The sequence below is a fragment of the Urocitellus parryii genome, chromosome 13 (genome assembly GCF_045843805.1).
Source record: "Urocitellus parryii isolate mUroPar1 chromosome 13, mUroPar1.hap1, whole genome shotgun sequence".
Lineage (NCBI taxonomy): Eukaryota > Metazoa > Chordata > Mammalia > Rodentia > Sciuridae > Urocitellus > Urocitellus parryii.
In genome coordinates, this window is record NC_135543.1 from 29,937,175 (window position 1) to 29,961,027 (window position 23,853).

Below are 23,853 nucleotides of genomic sequence, written 5' to 3' on the forward strand. Positions count from 1 at the left end.
GTCCACATAAAGAGTTTAAAGCAAATGTAAATCTTATTGCAGATATCTTGATGCTTAATCTAGAAATCATTAAACTACACCATTAAAAACCCAGGCAGGAAACTTGCACAAAACTTGCAATCCTATTCTCTCTGCCCTGTGAACTTTCATAGTCTTTCATTTTTTATAATCCTTGGGAAAGAGCACAGCACAGTAGGGTTAAGACTTTGGACTTACGGAGTTCACCTCACTCAGCTTGGTTAGAGCAAATTATTTAACTTCTCTTTATGGTTTCTCTATTCAAAATAGAAGCAATAAATATTTAGTGATTATTGTAATTATTGAAATAGATAGTTCCATCCCTAGCCTTCACAGAACAACATAATATCTTCCCCTTTCTCATTTTCTCAAACACATGCCTTTCGCTACATGACAATGTGTCCTGAAAATAATACTATGTATTACATTCCTTCTTCTTTTTCCCTTCCTATCAATACTGTCAAAATATTTGGAAATGAGTTGATATTCAATATTTTTAAAAATTATATTGACAAACTTGAGCTGAATTAGTCAATATGAACACATTGAATAATGTACTCTACTGGTTTAATTTGACATGGAGGTAATTTAGGATTTTGACTTAAGTTAATCAGTTTCAGGCCATTTCTGATTTATAAGCTACATGATAGTTATAATTTATTTGGATTTTATAGTTACAAAAGACAGTATATGTTAATATGTGTACTGTAAAAATGCTGCATGCATTAAATTAGCTTTATTGATGAGAAAGTTTATACTGTCTTAAGAAACCATTTGCATTCAAGGCCTTTTTATAGCACCATTTACTAGGAGTGCACTTAAACAAGGTCCTGACAATGTGAATTACTTGTGGATCCATTTTTTTTTTTAGTCAAATAACCTACGAATTGCACTTGGAGGATGAGGTGCAGAAGTAAAGAGCATATAAATTTATTCCATTAACACTCCATTTTGTATGTACATTTTTTTAAAAACTTTTCATTATGCCACAATTTAGATATAGTTTAAGTGTGTCTCCAGAAGTTTCATGTGCTGCAAGTTTGGTCCCAAGAGTGGCAGTGTAGAGGTGGTGAGATCTTTAAGAGGTGGGACCTAATGCAAGGTAATTAGATCATAGACTTCATCCTCTTGAAGGGAATAATGGAGTGGGTTGGGTCTTGCAATAGTTTCCAGGGAGAATAACTTGTTCTAAAAACAGCAAGCCTGGACTTTTGCTTTCTGTCCTTCTCAACCTTCTACCATGATGCCATCTACCATGAGATGTAGCTAGAAAGTTCTCATCAGAACCAAACAGATTGCAGCACTGTGTTTTTAGACCTCCAAAATTGTGAACTAAATAAGCTTATTTTTCTGTGCATAGTTCCAAGTTCAGGCATTTTGGTATTGCCACTGAAAATAGTCTAATAAAAGTCACATATTTGTTTTGATAATGGGCTATTTTCTATTGCCTCTGAGGCAAGATTAAACCTGATTGTGGGCTTCATTCTTATTTGGACAAAATACTAAAGGATTAAGGGCCAGTCTGGCATCATACCATGAACTACCTCCTCACTAACTCCTCTGTAAACCTCATTCCTTTCCCATTTTCAGCATTTCCTGTAAAATTCTTCCCCTGATGGTTGAAAACTCTTCCCTGAAGCTTTCTCTTATGAATCTACCTCTAACCTAGAAAAAGAATGTCAAGTAAAAAAATGGAAAACATGAAACTTTGTATCTCATCGTTATCCAAGTGTTTTAGGAAAACAGGTTGGATATTAAGTCTGGTCTTTTAAGTAAATGGTTGAGAAGCCAGGAAATAAATGCAGGATCATGGCTACTGCAGTGAAGGCAGTTGGCAGTAAGGAATAGGAGCAGGTTCATCACTCAGATGGTATCCCTGACCATCAGCCATGTACGATAGTGGGTAGTGGGAAAGGAAAAATGGTTGTCCCTACTTGAAATTCCATTGCTAAGTCTAGTTTGTATTTTATACATCTGTATTCTGCATGTGCAAGAATTTGTTGAATCTAAGCCTTATTGTTCACAAATAAAACTCTGAGTAAAATTCTCTTGCTGTCTCCAGTTCTTGCTCATCTCCATCCCAGCTCTGTGGCATTTTCTGTTCTCTGGGACTCTTCTTTAAGGCCTCAAATGCACCCCATGAACATCCTACACAGAGCATACCTCTGTGTTCTTGTCAACTAGAAGAAAGGATATAATAATCCATCCCTCCCAAGGAAAAGGTGTCCCAATTACTAGTGGACTTAAATTTTGCAAAAGAGTGCAAGAGGATCATTGTTCTTAACTCCAAAGGGCAAATCTGTAAGAAAAGAAAATAACAACAACAAAGAAAGGTAGTTTCTTACCATCTTTCTCTGAAGACCTTGCTTGTCTAGATGTAAAACTAGCTTTATAAGAAAGCAAGTGTTTGAACACTGAGATTATCCTCAGCACAGATGTTTAATTCATTTTATTTGAGAAACTGTTCCTGCCTTTTATAGTATATACAAAGACAGGAATAAACTATCAGGCAGACTAATTTACATAATCTGTTCAGTTTAAAATGATAATTGGCTACTCCCAGGCTAGAATATACAACTCAGCAGGCAAAAGTAATTTTAAAATCATTAGGCTTATACATCATGGTCAGAAGGTCAGTACACTTGAATTTCATTATGCAATAAGGAAAAAGCACTTTCAGGTCCTATGTCTTTGTTCTGTGCCCTTATTTAGAAGAGTAAATTAGAAAATACTATGGGAAGAAGAATCCATTACTACCAATTATTTCTGAAAGAAAGCAAAATTGGTGACTGAATGATTCTGTTTTTAAGTTAAAATCATGACCAGCCTCAATTCATGTAATAGTAAGAAAGAAAAAACCTAACAGATTATCATCAAAAAACACTAATTATAAACCCATTTATAATAAAAGCAGAATTTGCTTATTATCTTTCCTCAAATTCCTATAATACCTTTGATTTTTACCCTCATGAGGCCATGAGACAAAATGGGCAAGTGAAGTCAAAAGACCAGAGTTCTAATCTCATTTGAGAGCCCTCTTTCCAGATCCATGTGATTAGCACATTTTAGTCTTTATTTAGTTTTCAATAGATCTTAGACTAATAAACTATATAAGTATAAAAATATTCTCCTTATTCCAATAATTTTGTATAATTTCCCCTGGGCCATTCATGGAAGCTCTTCTCTCTGGAAAATTCTTCAAAACTGGGTGAAATCATTACAGAAGTTGTCACTGGTAGCCATTGACATTGAACATGTGAAACCATTGCTGTTTGACCATCTTATCAATGAGAGGAGTTCAAACTGCTATTCCAGATTATTTAGGTTAATAGAAAACAATGGTCCAGGAATACCAAACTGTGATGTTTTCTTTTGCTTTCATAACCCAGAAATGGTATCTTTAATTATGTGATACAAAAACAGGCTCTGACCATTTCAGACAGTGGCTTTAGGAGCTTGACTCATAAAAAGTGACAGTAGAATAAGTACAGCTGCCAAGTTATGGTTCCTAAATTCTTCCCATGATGATCACATGGGAGTGAGAGTGTCTGTCAAGAAGAAAAACTGAATGGTTCTCAGAATTCTCATGCCTGCATAGTTTCTAGTAATTTTCCTTTATTCCCACCCGCCTCATTTTTCTTATCTGTCTCTCATCTTCTCCCTGTCTGAATTGTCATTTAAATCTCACAGTTTTCATTCTTCTTTATTTCATTACTTATTAATTCTTGACATCCTTAAACCCTTCTAATTTTATGTATATTTTTTAAATTTCAATTTTACCATATATTTATCTTCTAGTGTTTGAATCCTGTAGATCAAAAAATGTCTCTTAATATTTTTTTTTCCTCTTACGACTTATATTCCTATTTTAGTTACTCTTAAAATCCGTGTTATATTTTGGATATTAGATGTCCCCCCAAAAGCTTTTGTTAATGCAGAAATCTTTGAGGGTACATGATTAGATTATGAGAGCTGAAACCTAGTTAATCCATCCTAGTTTGACTAGGACTCACTGGGTAGTGACTATTGGAACATGACTGTAGGAGATGGGTCACTAGGGGTGGGACCCAAAAGGGTGCATCTTCTCTGTGGTCTCTTCTCCCCTCTTTCTGTGCTTCCTGACCCCACTATGGGCTGAGCAGTTTTCATCTGCTGTGCCCTTCCTCCATAATGTGTTCCCTCAGCTTGAGCCCAGAGCAAAGAAGGTAGCCATCTATGGACTGAGACCACTGAGACCATGAGCCTCAAATAAATTTTCCTCCTCTAAATTGCGTTTTCACATTGTGACTGAAGCAATTCATATCTCCTTACCTCAAACAAAGCTTTCATTCTCTCTATTTTATGTCATTCAATAGTTTTCCTTAAATTTCCCCAGTGTTTTGAGAAGTATTGCCAGAAAGATTATGTTGAATTCAGATTTCGATCCAAAGACAGAGAGTTGTTTTTCAAAAGGCCAAATTGAAGTAAATTGTGTGTGTGTGTGTGAGAGAGAGAGAGAGAGAGAGAGAGTTTGTGTGTGTGTGTGTGTGTGTGTGTGTGAGAGAGAGAGAGAGAGAGAGAGTGAGAGAGAGAGAGAGAGAAATGGGTTGAACTATTCCAGTTGTATCCCTGAACAATAAAACTAAACAAACAAACAAACAAACAAAAAAACAGGAAATCTTCTCAAACAGTGCCCTCTTTGCTCTCTACTACCCAACCCTGCCATGACTAATTTTTCTGAAAAAAAGATATAGAATGTGAGCTCTAGTGAGAAAAATAAGGAGAAAAATAAGGTTTCTGACATCACTCTGTCTCTAATATACTTATTTCAACCTGGCAGATGATTCCTCCAGCTTTCTCCAACCTAAGGAGAAGGGTTGTTATTTTAATTTATAGAACATGAATTTAGTTTTTAGGCAACATGATAAGGCTGAGTCTAGGTCTTATCAGTCCTCTGTCTGATTTCAATAGGGAAACAAGATGCTGTCAATCTTTACGTTCCAGACTATGATGACAATTCCATTAACTTCCCATATTTCTCCCCAGTTCAAGTTACAGCCATGGCTCAGTTTTCGTCTCATGGAAGATTTTGGCCTATCATCATCTACCCAGTTGCTCTTATAGTAACTATATAAACTTAATTTCTTTAATAGCCATCTGAACAATTAATTTCTATCACAATTAATTATTTTTACATGATTATTAATTAATTTCTGCAAACACGAAGGGATACAGATTAGCGATTCTAACTCCAAAGCATCACTTTAACTAGCAACCTTTTTAAATCAGGTTGCCAAGAGATTGGTTTCTTTATCATTTGTTTATTTGGCCTGTTGGTTGGTTGGTGTGGAAAGATGTGATCAAAAATTTTATGAAGGTTCTTTATATATTTCTTGTGATAAATAAATATTCTCTCAATACATTTCTGTATCAATTACAATCATGGATACCAAAATGTTAGGCTAGATCTAAGAATCCTGATTGCAGAAATCATCCGTACCACTTACTATCCAAGTGGCCTTATTATGATCTTTATGCTCTTTCTGGGTAAGTCAGTGCTTACTGGTTTTATATATTTATGAACTATAAATATGTGAGGTAAGACATTTAACAAGAGGAAACAAAATACCTGAGATAAGACATTCAAAAAGAGGAAAGGTTTATTCTGGCTCACAGCTTGGAGGTGTCAGGCTGTGATCTATTGGAAAGGCAATGCATCAGGCCAGTGAAGGCATGGTGGGGCCAGCTGCTCACCTCATGACCAGAAAATGAAAGAACAGAGAAAAAAAAAGGGTCCTATTCAAAGAAATGTCCCCAATAACCTTGACCTTCCACTAGGCCTTTAAAGCTTTCCACCACCTCCCAATATCACCAAGTCAGGGACTAAGCTTTTAACACATGGCCTTTTTAGGGACATTCATGATTCAAACAACAGTGTTGTGTGTGTGTGTGTGTGTGTGTGTGTGTGTAGACAAATATATACATACACAGGGATATACACACATAGCTATATGTATACACATGCGGATGCATATATGATACATATAGAATAGTACAAGTTATCAAATATAAGCTATCTTTGCTACCATTAACAATATTACTATTATTTTATACATTTATAGAATGGTCTTATGTCATATTTTTACATCTATGTACATACAAAAAAAAATGTGCTATATTTTTCGACAGAAAGCTTTCCAGCATATATTTTTGGAAATATATTCTATCTAGTGCTTGTCATAATGTATCAATAATGATTATGTTATGGACATTTTAAGGAACATTGTTCAATGCATTACTCCTTTAAGAAAAATTTTTCATTGGTTCTGATACTAGAAACATTTGGTTTTCATTGAACAATTAATTAATTTCTATTATAACAACATTGAATTACATGGCTGGCCATGTCTCCCTGTTAGCACTGCCTGTTACAAATTTAGAGCTAAATTCACAATCTGTTTCTACTGTAGGTTTAAGACATTATAGAGTAATTTTGACTTCATGTATTTTTCTTAATCTTTTCTTTGTCCCATTTTCTATATACTTATATTAACATTTATTTTGTGTTGATAAATTATGTATATTTATGGAAATCACTTTTACCAGTTATTTGAAAATCCTGAAGTGACCATTATTTTTCATTAACTAGAATAATAGAAGTTTGACTAAATCATCAAATTATTTGACTAAACAGACTAATGAATTCAGTTAAAATTGTAGAACTGATTGTATGTGCAAAATGTCAAATTCTTGCAATTAATGCAATTGATGAGACTGGTCCAATCCAATATTTTTCTTTTTAGCCTGGAAATGAAAGTTAATTCAGTTTCATGAATATGGCTGTCTGAACATGACCTTCTATCAGGCACAGATAAAACTTGTTGAAATTTCACAAGCAAACCTGGGACAGTATTTGCCTGCATTTTTCTTCTATCTTAAAATTTTTCTTCTTAATTCTTTCTCCTTATAATGAAAAGAAAAGAAAAAAAAGAAGAGGAAAACAAACAATAGGAGGATTTAAGCTTGCTATAGGTAGAGATTCACCTAGGAGAATAATTTGATATGAATATCATTACTAAAATTGCACTGCTTCAAATGGATTTTTAGATTAATATATCTGCAGAGATATAAAATTATCTGATTTATAGCCATACATTATTAGATCTGAAATGTCAGTTATCATCTCTTCTGCTTAATACTTAGATTACCATATAATTTTATGCATCTTTGAGAAAAAAGGTTGAAAAGTAGCAAGGATATGAATTTTGTATCTACTGGTGCAATTGTAAATGTACTGTCAAGCATAGCTGTGAATATTGCACTCTCGTATTGACTTAATTTCAAGAAAGAAGGGACAGCAGTAATGAAAGTGGCACACATCTTCATAAGTCATTTCTTGCTCATGACAAATCTTTGTGAAACTCTAATTGACTTACTATGTCAATGATGACCTTCCACCCATTCTTTGGCTTTTAAATTGTGAATGTGCAAAATTAAAACAAGGGAATTTATCAACTCTACTTTCTCTTCTTTCAGTGTATAATGTTCAAGGTTAAAAATATGCAACAGGTTGAAGAAGAGAGTTGAAATTTCCAGTCATTCTCACCATTCTCACCATTATCTCACGAATCTAGAAGCCATTGGTAAAGGTCAAATTACTATGTTCTCATGATTTTTTTAACATTTATTGAATAGCCATTTTATGCAAATAGGTAAGAAACTGAATGGAGACTATATCATGATGAAGCAAAATGCTCCATCTGAGGAGATTATGACTCATATGAGAATGTGCTGTGCAATCAGAATCTTTTGAGATAACAGGTTCTATCCAAGTTTCCTGTTATCAATGTGGGGAAATGAGATAGTGATGGGAAAACATGGGTTTCAGTTCCAGCTTTACCTCTTGCTCATTTTGAAAACTTGACTCCATGAATTGGTTCCCAGTTTTCTTATCCATTAAATGTGAACATCTATCTCAAACATTTTCTATGAACATTAAATAAGATAGTGACTATAAAAACTTTTGGTACAGGCCAATGCTTGATAGGTACCTAATAAAGTATAGATGTGATTACCATTATAATCCACATTCTTCTTTAACAATTAGGAAAACAGGTATTCAGAAATACCTTGCACTTCAGACACACGCTTATTAAGTAGAACCTAAATATAGAAGCTTGATCTCTTCATTCTCCTACAATGCTATTTACACCAAAGTATGCTATGTTATGTTCACAATTATTTGATCATCTGATATTTATTCCCAAGTTTATTTTATCTAGATGCCATGCACAAAATATGATTTTGATAACTGCCTGTGAAATTGCAAGGAAATAACAAGTTCATTTTCCTCTCACTGACTCTCACTGTGAAAGAAGCAACCCCAAATATTAACCAGAAATGATTATTGGCCATATTTATTTCCATAATTTTGAAGCATGTATGTGAATCATTTCCTGACAAAATGTTCTTATATTTAAATTTGGCAGACTCCTATTTCTTTGGGATAGTACTTAGAAAGAGTGTTCATGTTCATGAAATTTTTTTTTGAATAAAGATGAAAGTGGGTATATTTTGTCTTTAACTGATTTGAGACTATCATTACATCTGCCCCATCAGGACCTCAATGTCAATTTGTTATTTATTCAATGTTGATTGCTTCACTATTCTCACCATAGCCTTCAAGGGATCAGTCTTGACAGTAGGTATCGCTGAGTTGCTTTCTCCTACCAAACTGTCCAATCAAGAGTAAATGTCCACCTTGCTGATATTATTATAGTTGTTATTTTCGTTGGATTTGGCCAATGTTTTGTGTTTTGAATGTCATGTGGATACTTTTTAAGCTCTGAGTTCACAGTTCTTGTTTTCTGATTATTATGTATATTATATATATATATATTCTATTTTGCACATGTTAGAGTAGTTTCAAAGATATGGTGACATTGTTTCCTTAAAAAAAATTAGTGTAAGGATATTCTTAGTCAACCACTAGCACCAGATGAGGATTTGGGGAAGTTTCTAAATATCAAGGTGTAATTACAGCAGAATTAGAGGTAAGTTTCAGGTCTCCAGCCACTCACTTTGGTGTGCTTTCCCCATGGTGTGCCAGATTGGGGAAGTGTGTCTTTAGCAATGTATTGGAAGCAAGCATTGCAGATGAAATCGGCTCAAGTATAAACTCTAAAGAGACTTGAGTCAACTTGTTTTTAAACTGCCACCCTCAACTCTCTCCAACAACATGTGCAAATGTTCTTTAATAAAAAGCAAACTGTCAGGTAACACCAGAATCTAAATTTTGGATCTAGAGTTATGTACATGATTAGACTTGAAACATTCTCCATAGATGTGCAGGCATTGAAAGGAATAAGAAACTTGGGTTGGGGTCTGTAGCTCAGTAGTGGAGCCCTTGCCTAATGTGTATGTATGTGTGTATAGTGCTGGGGATAGCCCTTGCCTAATGTGTATGTATGTGTGTATAGTGCTGTGTATATACACACACACACACACACACACACACACACACACACACACACGGACCAGGACCAGAAAACAGTTCTTAATTTAGAACAAAATCAGTTTAAAAGGCAATCATAAAGCAAAAATACTCTAGCAAGGGAATGATATACTTTGCAATTGAATACATACTTGAATGGAGTCAGCCAGCTCCTCACACATTCAACCTCTGAAAATGTTCTCTATGTCTGTATTCCACTTCATCCCTGCCCTACTTAATTCCTACTGATCTCATTGGTGAGACCAACTTCCTCCCCACTTCACATTTTCTGTTCTTATATTTTCACTAGCTACCCTCACACAGTTTTTATTTTACTGTTATTTGAGTTTTTTATTTTATTGGTGTATTCTTTCCCAAGTTTATTCTAAGCTTAGAAACTGTGTTTCTTTTTCTATGCTATTGTACCCCATGTTTCACACTGTGCTGTGCAAATGATATATAGTCAGTATTTGCTGAGTGAATGTGAACCATTTTATGGAAGGAGAAGCAGTTCAAGATGCCCTATGATGAATATGCTCCAAAACTGACTGACTGTAGGGTTTTTGAGCCAGGGCACTGTTGACATTTTAAACTCAGTGATTCTTATTATAGGGTGCTATCTGTATACTGTAGGGTGCTTAGGAGCTTCCTGACTTCTACTCAATAAATGCCACTATAACCTTCCTGACTCTCCTGTAGTCTTAGCAACCATAAATGTCTACAGATATTGCCAAGTATCTCATGGAGGCAAAAATTACCCCTGGTTGGCAGTGGTTACTGCTTTAAAGTAATAATTAAAGACCCCCTCCCCCTCCCCCTCCCTCTCCTCCTCCTCCTCCTCCTCCTCCTCCTCCTCCTCCTCTTCCTCCTCCTCCTCCTCCTCCTCCTCCTCCTCCTCCTCCTTCTTCTTCTTCCTTTTTTTTTCATACTAGGGATTGAAAACAGAGGTTCTTTACCACTGAGCCACATCCCCACACCTTTTTATTTTTTGAGATAGGGCCTAGATAAGTTACTGAGGCTGGCTTTGAACTTGCAATTCTCCTGCCTCAGTCTCATAAGTCATGCATCAATACACCTGGATATTTTCCAAATATGAAATATCTAGTCTATCAAAACTGAACTATTTGTAGTCATGCAAATCCACCTATACCATCCTAGTGCCATGGTTTAAGGTAGTATTTTTGTTTATTTTTCCTTTGTTAGATGTCCTACTTATTCTACTTTACTTTCTCAAATTCTCTTCTTTCTACAGAGCCTGATCTCAATTCTCATCAGTTACATGAATTTTTATCTCTCAGTCAGGGACGCAACTTTATGCCATTGATGGGAGTTGAATTTGAATGTCTGAAGTAAGTTTAATTTGTCCAGAAGCATTTCCTTCTGCTTTTTATGTGAATGAGAGCAGCACTGTCTGATTTAAAATCATCAAAAATAAAATCTCAAATTAATACTATGGGCCAATAGCCCAGTTCTCTTTCTAATCATCTACCTTTAATGGTTTTTCACAGATTTATTGTAGTTTTCTCCTAAGCAGTGTTCAGATCTCTCTATTATATCTCATGCTTACTGCCATGTGCTCTCCATAATCCATCATCTTTCCTTTATCTATTGTCAGAAGTCCTTCTCATTTGAGTATTGATAAGAAGTGTTTGATGTCTATTCTTTCATTTTAAGCCATATCTTGCAAGTGGTTCTGAGAAGTCAACAGTAATAACAAGTTAGTCCAAAGCAAATGTCAAATGACTACAAGCAGAACCATAGGATAGAGCTAAAAAGTCAGTAGCTAGTGAAACAATGCAAATATCAAGTCCAAAGAGCAAAGAGCAAGAAGATAAATGAAAGAAAGAACCAAAGGCCAAGAAAAAGCTGGGGACTTGTGTAAAATGAGAGGCAGAAAGTGAGGAGGGATGACATTCAAAGGCTTTAACAATCTGTACAGTTTGGAATCCCACCTACCAGAAGTGAGAATGCCTCAGATTTAGAGAGCTTCCTCCAGTTTCCCCTCTGCATCTTCAGAAGCTCTTGGTGGGGTGTTCAAAATCTTGAAATAAAAATGGAAAACAATTGGAACAGCAAATGGAAAATGCTTGTGGGTCTCAAGGCTTTCTACCACCTGATGTGGACATGGTAATCGTCAAGTGTAGTTTAGCTGATTATCAGTCCTGAAAGAAGTGAGAGATGAATGTGTAAAATACCAATGGAGTAACTACATCTTATTACTTTGTACAATAAAAAAGCTACATGGTTGATATGGAATACACACTGCTAATTGATATCAGTCTTCCAGGGGTATCCAACTCTCAAGCATTCTCCAAACTGGCATTTATGATCTCTTAAGATAGATATGTTATCATGGCACTTTGTTTCATAACCCATCTCAGAGCTCTTTAGTTTCTTTATATATGATTTTGCTGCTACCAAGCACATCTATATAATTTCCCATTTTTGTCTTGGCTTGCACTTTACAGTTTGTTAACTGCATTGCCTTTTCATCTTCAAACACACCAAGTTTGCCGAATCTTTTGCTTATACTGTTCATGTTTTCTGAAACACTCTCCAAGTGCCTGGGTGGAAAACTCCTACTTGTCATTCAAGGCGTACATGTGTCATCTCATCCTAACAGAATGATTCCTGCATCCTTCACTCCTGAATAAATCTAGGCCCCCTTTCATACATTCCTTTTCTAATAATCCTCATTTGCCACTGTGTCTTAAAAGAGTTTGTTTCTACCAACTGCACTAAACAGTTTCTGTTCAAGGTCAGATAATGCTCAGTTGTAAATGTAGCTCATAGGATAGTGTGTGATGTTTAAAAGGTAGTGAACAAATGAATGAATATTCCTTGATCAATGCTGAACTAGCAGTAATTACCAATGGTGAAATGAAAATGTAATTTAATACTCTACTCATGTTAGAAACACAGAAGGCATCCAATTACACTAAACTCTTCAGGTAATTTGCTTAGAAAATTAGTGACCCAAACAGTCATTTGGGGTTTGTTATTTGTCATGTTTTTCTTTTGTATATATTGTTTTTTCATTTTCAATGTTTTGACTGAATTCTCTGATGACTTCAAAGAATTGAGCAGGTGGATGGGATTGAACAATGAATTCAGACATGCAGGTTGTAAGTGTTTGTAAAGTAATTGTTTTCCTCTGTAATGTAAAACGGACATCCCATCTTTTAACACCTGGGGATAGCATGAATTAGGTGAATTAATTGATATTTGTGGAGTACAATGAGTTATGCATAAAGATGTTCTTCATTTAAATGTAAAAACATACACTAAGAGCCCATTTTGCTGGAGAATACCTTAAAAAGCACAGTTTTGCTTCATGAGAAGAAAAACAACAAAACCACACCTAAAAAAAATAAGAATTCAACAAGGTATTCTTTGGGAATAAACAGTTTATGAATTGCAATATTTTCTGTGTTTGACATATTGCTTACATGGTATTTCAAATCTCCAGTGATTTTAATGAAATGGAACTAAGGGTTTTCAGCATTGAGTGTTGGAATACAAATGCAAAGATTGTGGCATTTACATTGTTTTTGCATAATCTTATTACCTGGTGAATACAAATTTGGTAACTCCCATGATTTGGATGCTACCCCTTTCTCTAATTTCATCTGTATCATCTCCACATACAAGGCAGAAAGAGAGTACTTATTTTAGATAAGAGTTTCTCCATTCTGTTCATGATCTGAATTCCTCACCACTCGGTTTTTCTTTGTATGTCATTTTTTTTTTTTAGCAAGTGACTTCTTTGATCTCTGCATTGATATAGCATTGATGTGGTTCTCTGTCCTCTCCTCAGTTATGTTCAATATTTGCATGACATTTAGTCCCTAGAATAGAGATGAGGAATTGGAATATTTTAAAGATTCAATATTTATAAACCTTTAGCCTCTCTGACATGAATTTTCCTCTACTGAAATCCTTTCTTCCAATCTTTTTGCATAGAGCTTGTTGGTACAATGTACTGACTTTATTATGTCACTGGTCTGCTTATATCACCTTGGTCTCAGTATTCTCTAGATACTCCTTAACCTGCTCTATCCTATTTACCAGCTACATTGACCATGTCTTCTAAGCATGCACTTTTAACCATATTTGTAGCATGTCTACAGTGTTCTGTGTTTACAGCCCATAGTCCAGTGTCTTTACTTCTCAGCATCCTTAGCTAAATTAATTGGCAGATTTATTGCTCCATGAAGCTACCTTTCCAAATCCAATGGATCATTCCAGGTCAAAAGCTTGATTCCATAACCACCAAAAAGACTTATGGGATAACCCTACCATATCAAGAATTCATTCTTTTCTAAACATTTATCTTTGCGAAGTGTTAACACCCTATATTATATCATTCGATAATCTAATTTATGAGCTCTTAAGATAGATATGTTATCATGGCACTTTGTTTTATATCATTTGTTTCATATACATTTCCTTGACAAAATGAATTCTATCATTCATTTTGTCAAGGAAAAGTATACATAATATCAACAGGAAAAAGCATAATAATGCAGTTTCCTAATAGGTCAACTGGTTTAGCCCTCTCTAGGAATCAGTACCTGGGAATTCATTTTGGTTGAAAAGTTAATAACTCACATTTATATCAGAATTTATATTTTCTCAAAGATGTTTCACACATAATATCTCATTTTATATAAACAATTGATCATGTTAACCCCACATTCATTGGCAGTGCTGATTATTATTTCTAATGAAAATTCAACTTGTGAAATATTAACATGATAAATATAGTACTATAATATATTTTATAAATAAGTGTAAACTCCATATTAAAATAAATTACTTAGATATTACTTAATAGAAAATGTAGCATAGAAGATAATATAAATCTTCTATCATAACATGAACATGATTATTTATTGTAAATGACAGGTCATTGATACTTATTTTGTGCATGCACTTAATTAGGAAAATTATAAATATAATTTCTTACTATCACAGCAGTACTGATATATAAATAATACTATCCCTATTTAATATACCAGGAAATTGAAGTTCAGGGAAATTAAGTGGTTTGTCTCAAGTCATAATTATAACTTGCCCAACCAACATTTTAAACCCAAATTTCAATGTTTTTAAAGTCTTCCCTCTTTTCACAGGTTAAAAGATCATTTCTCACTCCTTATTTAAAGATAAGTTAAAACTCCTCAAAAACTCCAAAGAAGATGTATTTTCAATTTTAATGCAGTTTTGCTTCCATTGCATGCAATTGCCTTCAAAAGCTATGCTAATCTGTTATTTTAAACTCCTTTAGTGCTAGTACATATCGTAATTATGACACCTAATAAATGTTAACCTTTTGATGGAAGTAATTTCAAACCTACATGAACATTATCCAATTAATTATTCAAAGACATTGTTGGATAATAATCGTGAAACTAATTATTACAGATCAGACTGGTTACAAAATGGATTTTCTTTTCTATTATGTGAACAAAACTCTTCAAATCTAATCCATTGTCTTTTATTCCACGCAACTATTTAACTAAATGGAAAGTATTCAAAGAGAACCAACCTCAGGAACACAGTGAATCCAATGATCAATTTAGCCTTACCTGAAATGAGCACATTCTACTTACCAAAGTGAGTTCAGACCTGTGAGGAAAGCAGAGGTGATTCAAATCACTTTCCTCTCCCTTCAGCTCTCCTACCTGATGCCTGTGAATGTCTAGGAATTAGTCATCCCTGAGGCAACCGAGTATATCCAGGCTGTCTCTCCAGCTGATATCAGATTGAAGAGGTTAGAAAAGGAAGCTCACTTGAGCTTTTCTTTCTTCAGAGTCAGACTATAGGGTGAGAAACAATTTAAAAATTTAAAAAATAAACTTTACTTAAATTGAGATCCCTGCTTTTGAAATCAGGGCCTCAGAGTTCATATAGCACTTTCTGGAAACCTGTTGATAATACAGATTCCGACCCCACCTCTGAAGGTCTCAGAATCTTCATTTTGACAAGATCCCCAGTTTATTTTGTGCACATTAAAGTACATGACTTTACTAAACTGCTTTAGCTGGTAATCAACTTTTTCTTGTAGCAGGGGCAGTGGAACCAATTTGGTGGATTCCCACAGACCAATTTGAACATGTAAGTGTCTCTGACTCAGTGGCATGCAGCAGTTGGCAAATATTAGCTTAAACCAATTCATGAGAGTCAATTATGTACACACTTCAGTCCCCAGCTCTGTTGAGATGTTTATGGCATGGAAACTGGCAACTCTACAAATCAGACTTTCTTTACCTGGATATCTGATTATTAATTTTTTTTACCAGCATCCCACTCTCCTATTATATTGCTATTTCCAGAAGAGGATTCAGCTGATTCAAGGATCAAAGTTCAATTGGTGGCTGGAAAGAGATTGAGCCTTCATGCTCTCTGGGTGGACTGTATTCTGGAAAGTGTCTTTCGACTGTCTGTTTCCCACTATTCAACAATTACATTAAATCTGTAGTTTATTTTGGCATTTATGTGTTTCCTCTGCTATCATAGATGTTTTTGAGGTTCTAAACATGCATTAATGTGACCAATAAAATTTAGTAACCATCATGTCCCCAATTACTAAGACTTAAACCCTCTGGAATAAATCAGTCTATGAAACCATCATGAAACATCTGAGACACTTGCTCCAATCTTTTCTTTCTTTTTTCTTTTCTTTTCCCCTCTCTCTCTCCTTCCACAGAAATGAATTTGTGATCTTGCAAAATGACAGATGTTAGGCTAGACTTTGGAGTTACAAAATAAGGAACACATATATCCTCTACTTGAGGAAGTAAAATTCTAAGGAGTAGAACTTTCACATTAAATTATTTGTTTTGTTACTGTATAACAGAAGATTAAAAAAAAGGGATGATTTAACAGATCTTCTCAGGCCATGACATGATTTTATCATTCAAGATGGTTTATCATTCAAGATGAATAGTTTATGTTGAAGATTTCTTTCAAATTTCAATGACTTAAAGCAACAAAACTTTATTTCTTGGCCACATTCTTGCCGGTCTTAAATTGGCAGAGAATTGTACTTGACATGTTTCACACTAAGAGAACCAACCTCAGGGATGCTCCAGATCTGGACTTCAGGATTGTAAAGGCAGGAAAATTAGAATATAGAGACTTGTGTACTTGTTCTTCAAATGTCTGCTTACTTCCAAAGCAAGTTACTTGATCACAAATAATTTCAAAGATGGCCATAATGTAGAACCCAGAACTATGTCCTGGAAGTGGGAAGTTCAACCTCTCTCTAAGAGGTTTTACAATGCTCTGTGACTTTACCTTAGTTTAATGTCATCTCAGATTTGAATGCCAGATTCTTTCCTCTACCTTAAAAATGTATGGGAATCTTAATCATGGCTGGAAAGTTGGAATAGATGACCTTTAATCCTTCTCCAGTTCTTGGGTATTATTATTATTATTTTCTTAGTAATCCATGAGGAATTGTCTGACATTATACTACAGACCAAACAGAAGATCTAAAAAGACATGATTAGCACAGACATGAAAAAATGTAAATGTTACCCTTGACTCTTGCATATTCTATGTAATTTCCCATTGGATATTAAATGATAACACCATGTACCCAATAAAAGAAAATATTTTTTGAAATTTCACAAACTCTTCTCCATGAAGGCATATTTATGGGAGACATGGAGTTTCAGGACATGTAAAGCAGGAATTGTTTAATGGAAACCAAGTCAAAAAACAAAGAGCTGGGCTAATATTGAATGCTTCTCTACAAATCACCCACACCTAAAGATATCACAGTTCAAAAACTTATGCACAGTTTAAAGTTGAACTTTGTGCTTAACTCCTTAATATTGAGTCTGAACATTTTTTATCACTTAAAATACAAATTTAAAAATAAGTAAAATGATATACAGAAAACAAATAATGATAAATATTTAAAATTCACACATTGTCACACTTTAATTGAAAAAAATGTAACTAGAATGGAATGATTTATTTTGCATGGCAGCTTGCATGGCAAGGTGTTAAGATTTTGGATAAATAACTGCTTAAAAGGCATCACATATCAAGATATCATGTATAATAAAGAAGAAAAATGAAAAAAAATTACAAAAACTTGCTTTTTCCAAAAAAATGCAAGAATAGAAGTTATTTCAGGCAAGCAATTAACAAATAAAGTAAATATAAGTTTCCGGTATTCTACATAAATATAGAAGCCCTGGGCCTATAAGTACGTAAAGATGCTTGGCAAGCAGAAGAAAACTCAAAGCCCTGGAAGCATGCAGGTTAGTATGGTAATTATGATAGGATCACCATTTCATGGTAAACTGTCTTGATATGGAAATCATTTTTTATAATATGTGTTCATTTTTTCCAGTCTGAAAAAATGATATTATACTAAGGTAAAGTCATGGAGCATTGTAAATCCTCTTGGAAAGGTAACATTACAGTTGATCTGAAGGTTGATATTCAAAAGAAGAAAGCAGGCAATGATGCTAGGAAATTGAAACTAGAAAAATAGTTTGGTGTTACAGTGCTTAAGGCCTTGCAAGGTAAGAAGTTCAGCTTCTATACCTTTAGGTTTCTAGGCTTCATAGTGGAGTGAGTGAAAAGATGGTATAGTTTTCATATACAGTAATTGCTCTAAATTTTATCACCTGTTCTCTTCTTAAGGCAATCCAAGGAATATTCTGAGAAGTGAAGCGATTTCACTATCATAGTTAGGGCTTTTAAAAGGGAAGCAATTATTTATAGTGAGGTCAATGGGATTCCTTGCTTGAGATTAATGTACTGGTCATTGCAGAGAATAGCCTCTCTATTTCCAGGTAGTTGCGTGCAGATGACCTCATAGTTCTTTTTCATCTTGTATTTTTATGGTACTGATTACATTAATTAGGAGAAGATACTGTATAATCAAGCTCGTCAGAAAAAAATTAATAGGTTACTTTAATAAGTTTTTTCTGTGATTTGTGTTGCTGATATGAACAGCAATTATCCAGCTAAGTAATGAGCCACTAATGAGCATGTCTTTCTTAGATTACATTGAGAGCACACTAGAGCAGTGGTACTACAAAAGCAGGCAATGATTTCTTTTCTGTGAGTTAGTAATTTTGACAGGAGTATTTGTAAAAACCCACAATAATGAACCCCATTATCTATTGAGATGGCCCCCAAACACCTCATTAAAAGTTCGCCAAAAATTCCTTAATTCTCCTCTTTCTTTCCTTAGGCAGTGATTCTCTTACATATAGATTCATGCACAACCTTTTTCAGGTCAAGTAATGATTGGTTCTACAAAGTGATCTACTGCAGGTGAGAATTGAAGGTGGAACAATTGTCCCAGTGGATGAGATCTACAGGATTTCATTTAAAACCATCTTTTAATGACTCAGTGACAATTCAAAGTGGATTTTAAATTTATTTGAAGTTTTCTAGTTTCACAGCTCAAAATGAAGCCTTGTTTGATAAAAGTCCATATGACATATGATTGGGCAGCTTAGTGTGAAAGACAGAAAATAATACTGGGATTTAGAAAATTTAAATGTAAGTCTGTCTCTAGTTACAGAACTTGGGTCAAGTCATTTAATCTCATCCCTACTTTTGTCATCTGAATAATAGATTTGGTTGATATTTTTGTTCGAGTTCTTTTTAGCACTTAAATCTTAGGACTCGGAGTCTATTTACACACAATCATAATTCTTTCTTGAAATTAATGTTTCTACAAGACAATGTAGTAAGTATATAAGACCTATACTTTTTGTTTTGTCTATCTTAAGCATTACCAAATTCTTGGAAGCAAGATCAATCTAATTCAAATCTCCTTACAATGAGAAAACCATCTAAATAAAGGTTTCTACTTATTACACTATTGCTCTAAAGCTTGGTAAATCCAGATCTTTCCTGTAAAGCTTGAGGCTAGCATTTCTGGTAGTATAAATATTATTTTAAACCTAATAAATGGTACTCATAAAGAACCTGGTTAAAGAGGACAGCAGAATTGTACTTTGGTTACTGCTAGAATTGTTAAGATTATTCATTGATCCCAGTCCTTGATGAATTTTTACACACAGTGATGATTTACAAGAACAAATTATCATTCTTTCTGGTGTTTACAAAATAGGCCGAAAGTAAAAGAGGGAACTCTATTAACAAGCCTGACCTAGTTTTCAGTTTAATCATGCTTTTAAATGATAGTTGTTAAAGTAGCTCTTTTCCTCTTACTCACCAGGTGTTTTAGTCAGATTTTTCACTGGCATGACCAAAAGATCTGACAAGAAGAATAATTGTGAGGAAGAAAATTTTATTTGGGTACTCAGTTTCAGAGGTCTAAGTCCATAGACAGCTAGCTTGAAGTGAAGTGAACATCATGGTGGAATAATGTGGTCAGGTCTTGGCTACATAAAAGGAATTGGAGGGGACACTTTTCTCACCATGACAAAATATAATCCCTAAAGGCACATCCCCCATTAACCAACCTCGTCTAGCTACACCCTACCAGCCTATGGTTACCACTCAATTAATACCTATCAGTGGATTAATTCACCCATTAGGGTTAAGGCTGTCATAATGCAAACATCTCACCACTAAACCTTGCATTATCTCACAAATGAGCTTTTAGGGCCATCACATATCTAAAGCAAAACACCAGAAAAGAAGATACTGATACAGAATTTCATTTTGAGGTTTTCTTTTTCCTTCTCCTTCTTTTTATTTCTTTCTTTTTGCCAATGTTTCAATATAAATGTTGTGCACTTATATTTGTTCAAATGTACATATTTTATCATGGCACCTAAGCTGGAATAAGATATAGAACATTTTTTCTCATTAGAGAGAGAACCATAGTTCCTTTCCTTCACCAATAGCATGGGAGAAAAATCTCCCCTAAAATTTTGATTTTATATGTCCTCTACATGTGTTATTTGCATGAATGCATAATGTCTCTTTTTTATGAAGTACAACATTTTTAAAAATCCCTTGATATGTTTTAGCAGAATGCAGACTTACAAGCACACTAAATATGCAGCATCTGTGATGTAAACCTTTGTGTTACTATTGTAGTTTTTCCCAGCAGTAATTCACTCTCTTTGGTCAGTTCAGACAACTCTGAGGCAAGAGCATAGAAGCTAAATTATTTTGCCTTTGCTCTGTTGAGCAAAACAACCTTGAGAGATGCCATGCTAAAGTCTTCCAGGAATTCATGTATCTTTTGTTCATATTTACTCCGGCATACTGAGAATTCTGACTATCGTGCCCACTGACAGCTCATTAGGGTCAGCTGAGCTCTTCCTAACACATCATCCACTTATGCAGAAAGAACCACCCTTGAGTTGCTTTTCACTTCTTTAGAGGGAAACATAATCAAAAACCTTTTCCTTAATATCTTTAGCATCGACTGTTACCGACAGTGATACATCCTCAAGCTCCTAAGCAAACTCACATCTAATTTATTTACTTTCCGATGAGGTATATATGTTCACTTTATATTAAAATAATCTTGCCTCTGGCCTTTTTGCTTCTAAGGGACCATGGTTTCCATAAATAGCAAAAGCTTAAGGACTAGAAATGCTTTGTTTTATTTTATTTTGACTCAGAATCCATGATACAGTTTTCAGAAATGTTGTTTTAAAATATCAGCTGTGTTCTCGGAACATGAACACTTTATTCAAGACTGCTTAAAATGTATGAAATGCATGATCCATTCTCAAAGAAAACAGAAGAGCCTAAGATCTGGGTCTTGTCAAGAAAATTGTAAAAAAGAGATGACTCTCAGCGTGAAATGTCTTCATTTTGAAAATTTAAGATAATATATTTATAAATCAAGAGATTCAAAGACACATGATTTGGAAGACCAATACCATAGGGATAATTAAATCCACACAGAAAAGGAAGAAAATATGAATAGTTACAACCAATATAATTCATAATTTAAAGCCACATACCTTTCATAAACACATCACAAATCATCTTTTAAAATTACCATGAAAAAAAATGATTACTTTCGAGGAAGAATAATTATTTTTATTTGCTCAGGCTAATAATTCCTATTTACTGTCAACTGTCCTGCATCTTAACAGTATTGCTTTATATTTCCTGTATCAGAAAAGTATTAACATTTTTATAAGATTGTATTTATAAATGCAGAAGTCATTTGCTTTCAAAAATCAAGTAAATTTAAGCCAACTTTTCTCTGAACTGCTCATCTACAGTGTCTGTACTCAAGATGTGGTCCATAGACTTCTGAGATCTTATTAGGTAAAAACTGTTTTCATAATAATACTTAGTTGTTCCTACTTTTTTTTTTTTTTGTACTGGGGATTGAACCTAGGGGCACTTAACCACTAAGCCACATCCCAGCCCTTTTTTTATATTTTACTTAGAGACAGCATCTCACTGAGTTATTTTGGGCCTTGCTAAATTGCTGAGGCTGCCTTTGAACTTGTGATCCTCCTGCTTCAGCCTCCCAAGCCGCTGGGATTACAGGCATGCACCACTGAGCCTGGCTTCTACTTTCTTTTACCGTGCTTAAATTCCACTGATGATGTGTATGCAAATGTGGGTAAATTTGCTGACTATTTATTTATTTATTATTAGCTTTATTTTTTAAATACATGACAGCAGAATGCATCACAATTCTTATTACACATATATAACAATTTTTCATACCTCTCTTTGTACATAAAGTATGTTCTCAACAATTCATGTCTTCATACATGTACTTTGGATAATGATGTCTATCACATTCCACCATCCTTGCTAATCCCCTGCCCCCTCCTTTTCCCTCCCACCCCTCTGCCCTATCTAGAATTCATCTATTCCTCCCAAGCTCCCCCTCCCTATTCCACTATGAGTCAGCCTCCTTATATCAGAGAAAACATTTGGCTTTTATTTTGGGGGGATTAGCTAACTTCACTTAGCATTATCTTCTCCAATGCCATCCATTTACCTGCAAATGCCATGATTTTATTCTCTTTTATTGTTGAGTATAATTCCATTTTATGTATATATGATATGCCACTTTTTTTTTTAACCCATTCATCCACTGAAGAGCATCTAGGTTGGCTCCACAGTTTAGCTATTGTGAATTGTACTACTATAAACATTGATGTGGCTGTGTCCCTGTAGTATGCTGTTTTTAAGTCCTTTGGTATAGACTGAGGAGAGGGATAGCTGGGTCAAATGGTGGTTCCATTCCCAGATTTCCAAGGAATCTCCATACTGCTTTTCATAGTGACTACACCAATGTATGAGTGTGCCTTTTCCCCCATATCCTTGCCAACATTTATTGTACTAAAAAGTTTCTTCTCAGCAAAAGAAACAATCTGTGAGGTGAATAGAGAGCCTACATCTTGAGAACAAACTTTTACCCTTCACATATCAGGTAGAGCACTAATCTCTAGGGTATATAAAGAACTCAAAAAGTTAAACACCAAAAAACCAAATAACCCAATCAATAAATGGGCCAAGGACCAGAACAGACACTTCTCAGAAGAGGATATTCAGCCAATCAACAAATATATGAAAAAATGTTCATCATCTCTAGCAATTAGAGAAATGTAAATCAAAACTACTCTAAGATACCATCTAACTACAGTCAGAATGATAGCTATGCTGACCCTTTAGCACAAATCAAAACACTGGCACTAATTGTGTCAGCTGACATGTGTTCTTTGTGGTCATGCAGGCCAAAAAAAAAAATCTCTTTTAAAGAGTAAAATTAAAATTTAAGAACTAAATAATACATAAGGATATCCTTGATTAACCAATTAAATTATTTATTTTATTAAATTTGCACCTTCAAGTACACACCCTTTTATTCATTATTCTGTGGATGTAATAGGAAGCTCACATAAGGTAATTCTGTGACAAAAAAAGAAGTACATAGTAACCTTGGGAACAAGAATTTGTGTGATTGAGTCATGAGTGGAAGAGTGATTTTCTTCATGGAATGCTATTTTACATGAAATCATGACCAACACGATCTAGGGGTATCTAGACTTGGGAAGGAGGTTGATAATTTCTCAAAAACATATAAAACAAACCTGTCCCTTCAAAGGAAAACAGCGACAGTATGTGTAGTTAATGCTAATGTTTGAGTAAGGGAAAGTTAGAAATTTTGAAAGCTTGTATCTGCTACCCAAATTTTGTAGCTTTTTTATACAAAAGCTATAAAGGTTTCTCTTTATAAGATGGGTAATGATAGCAATAAATGTAATTCTTTTGATATTTTAACAATCAATTTGTTAACATCTGTCAGATCAGCATAATCAATGAATAATATTTTTCAAATAATCAATATGTGATATTACAAAATAGACTTAAGCACAATATCCATTCACACTTCAAGATAGACAAAGGGATTAAATAGTAGC

At 34.5% G+C, this 23,853-nt stretch overlaps 1 protein-coding gene across 1 annotated transcript in view; it reads left to right on the forward strand.

Annotated features, from left to right (window-relative positions):
* Rit2 (Ras like without CAAX 2) overlaps positions 1-23,853 on the forward strand; it is a 340,369-nt gene that overhangs the window by 274,437 nt on the left and 42,079 nt on the right. The gene's annotated exons all lie outside the window — the stretch shown is intronic.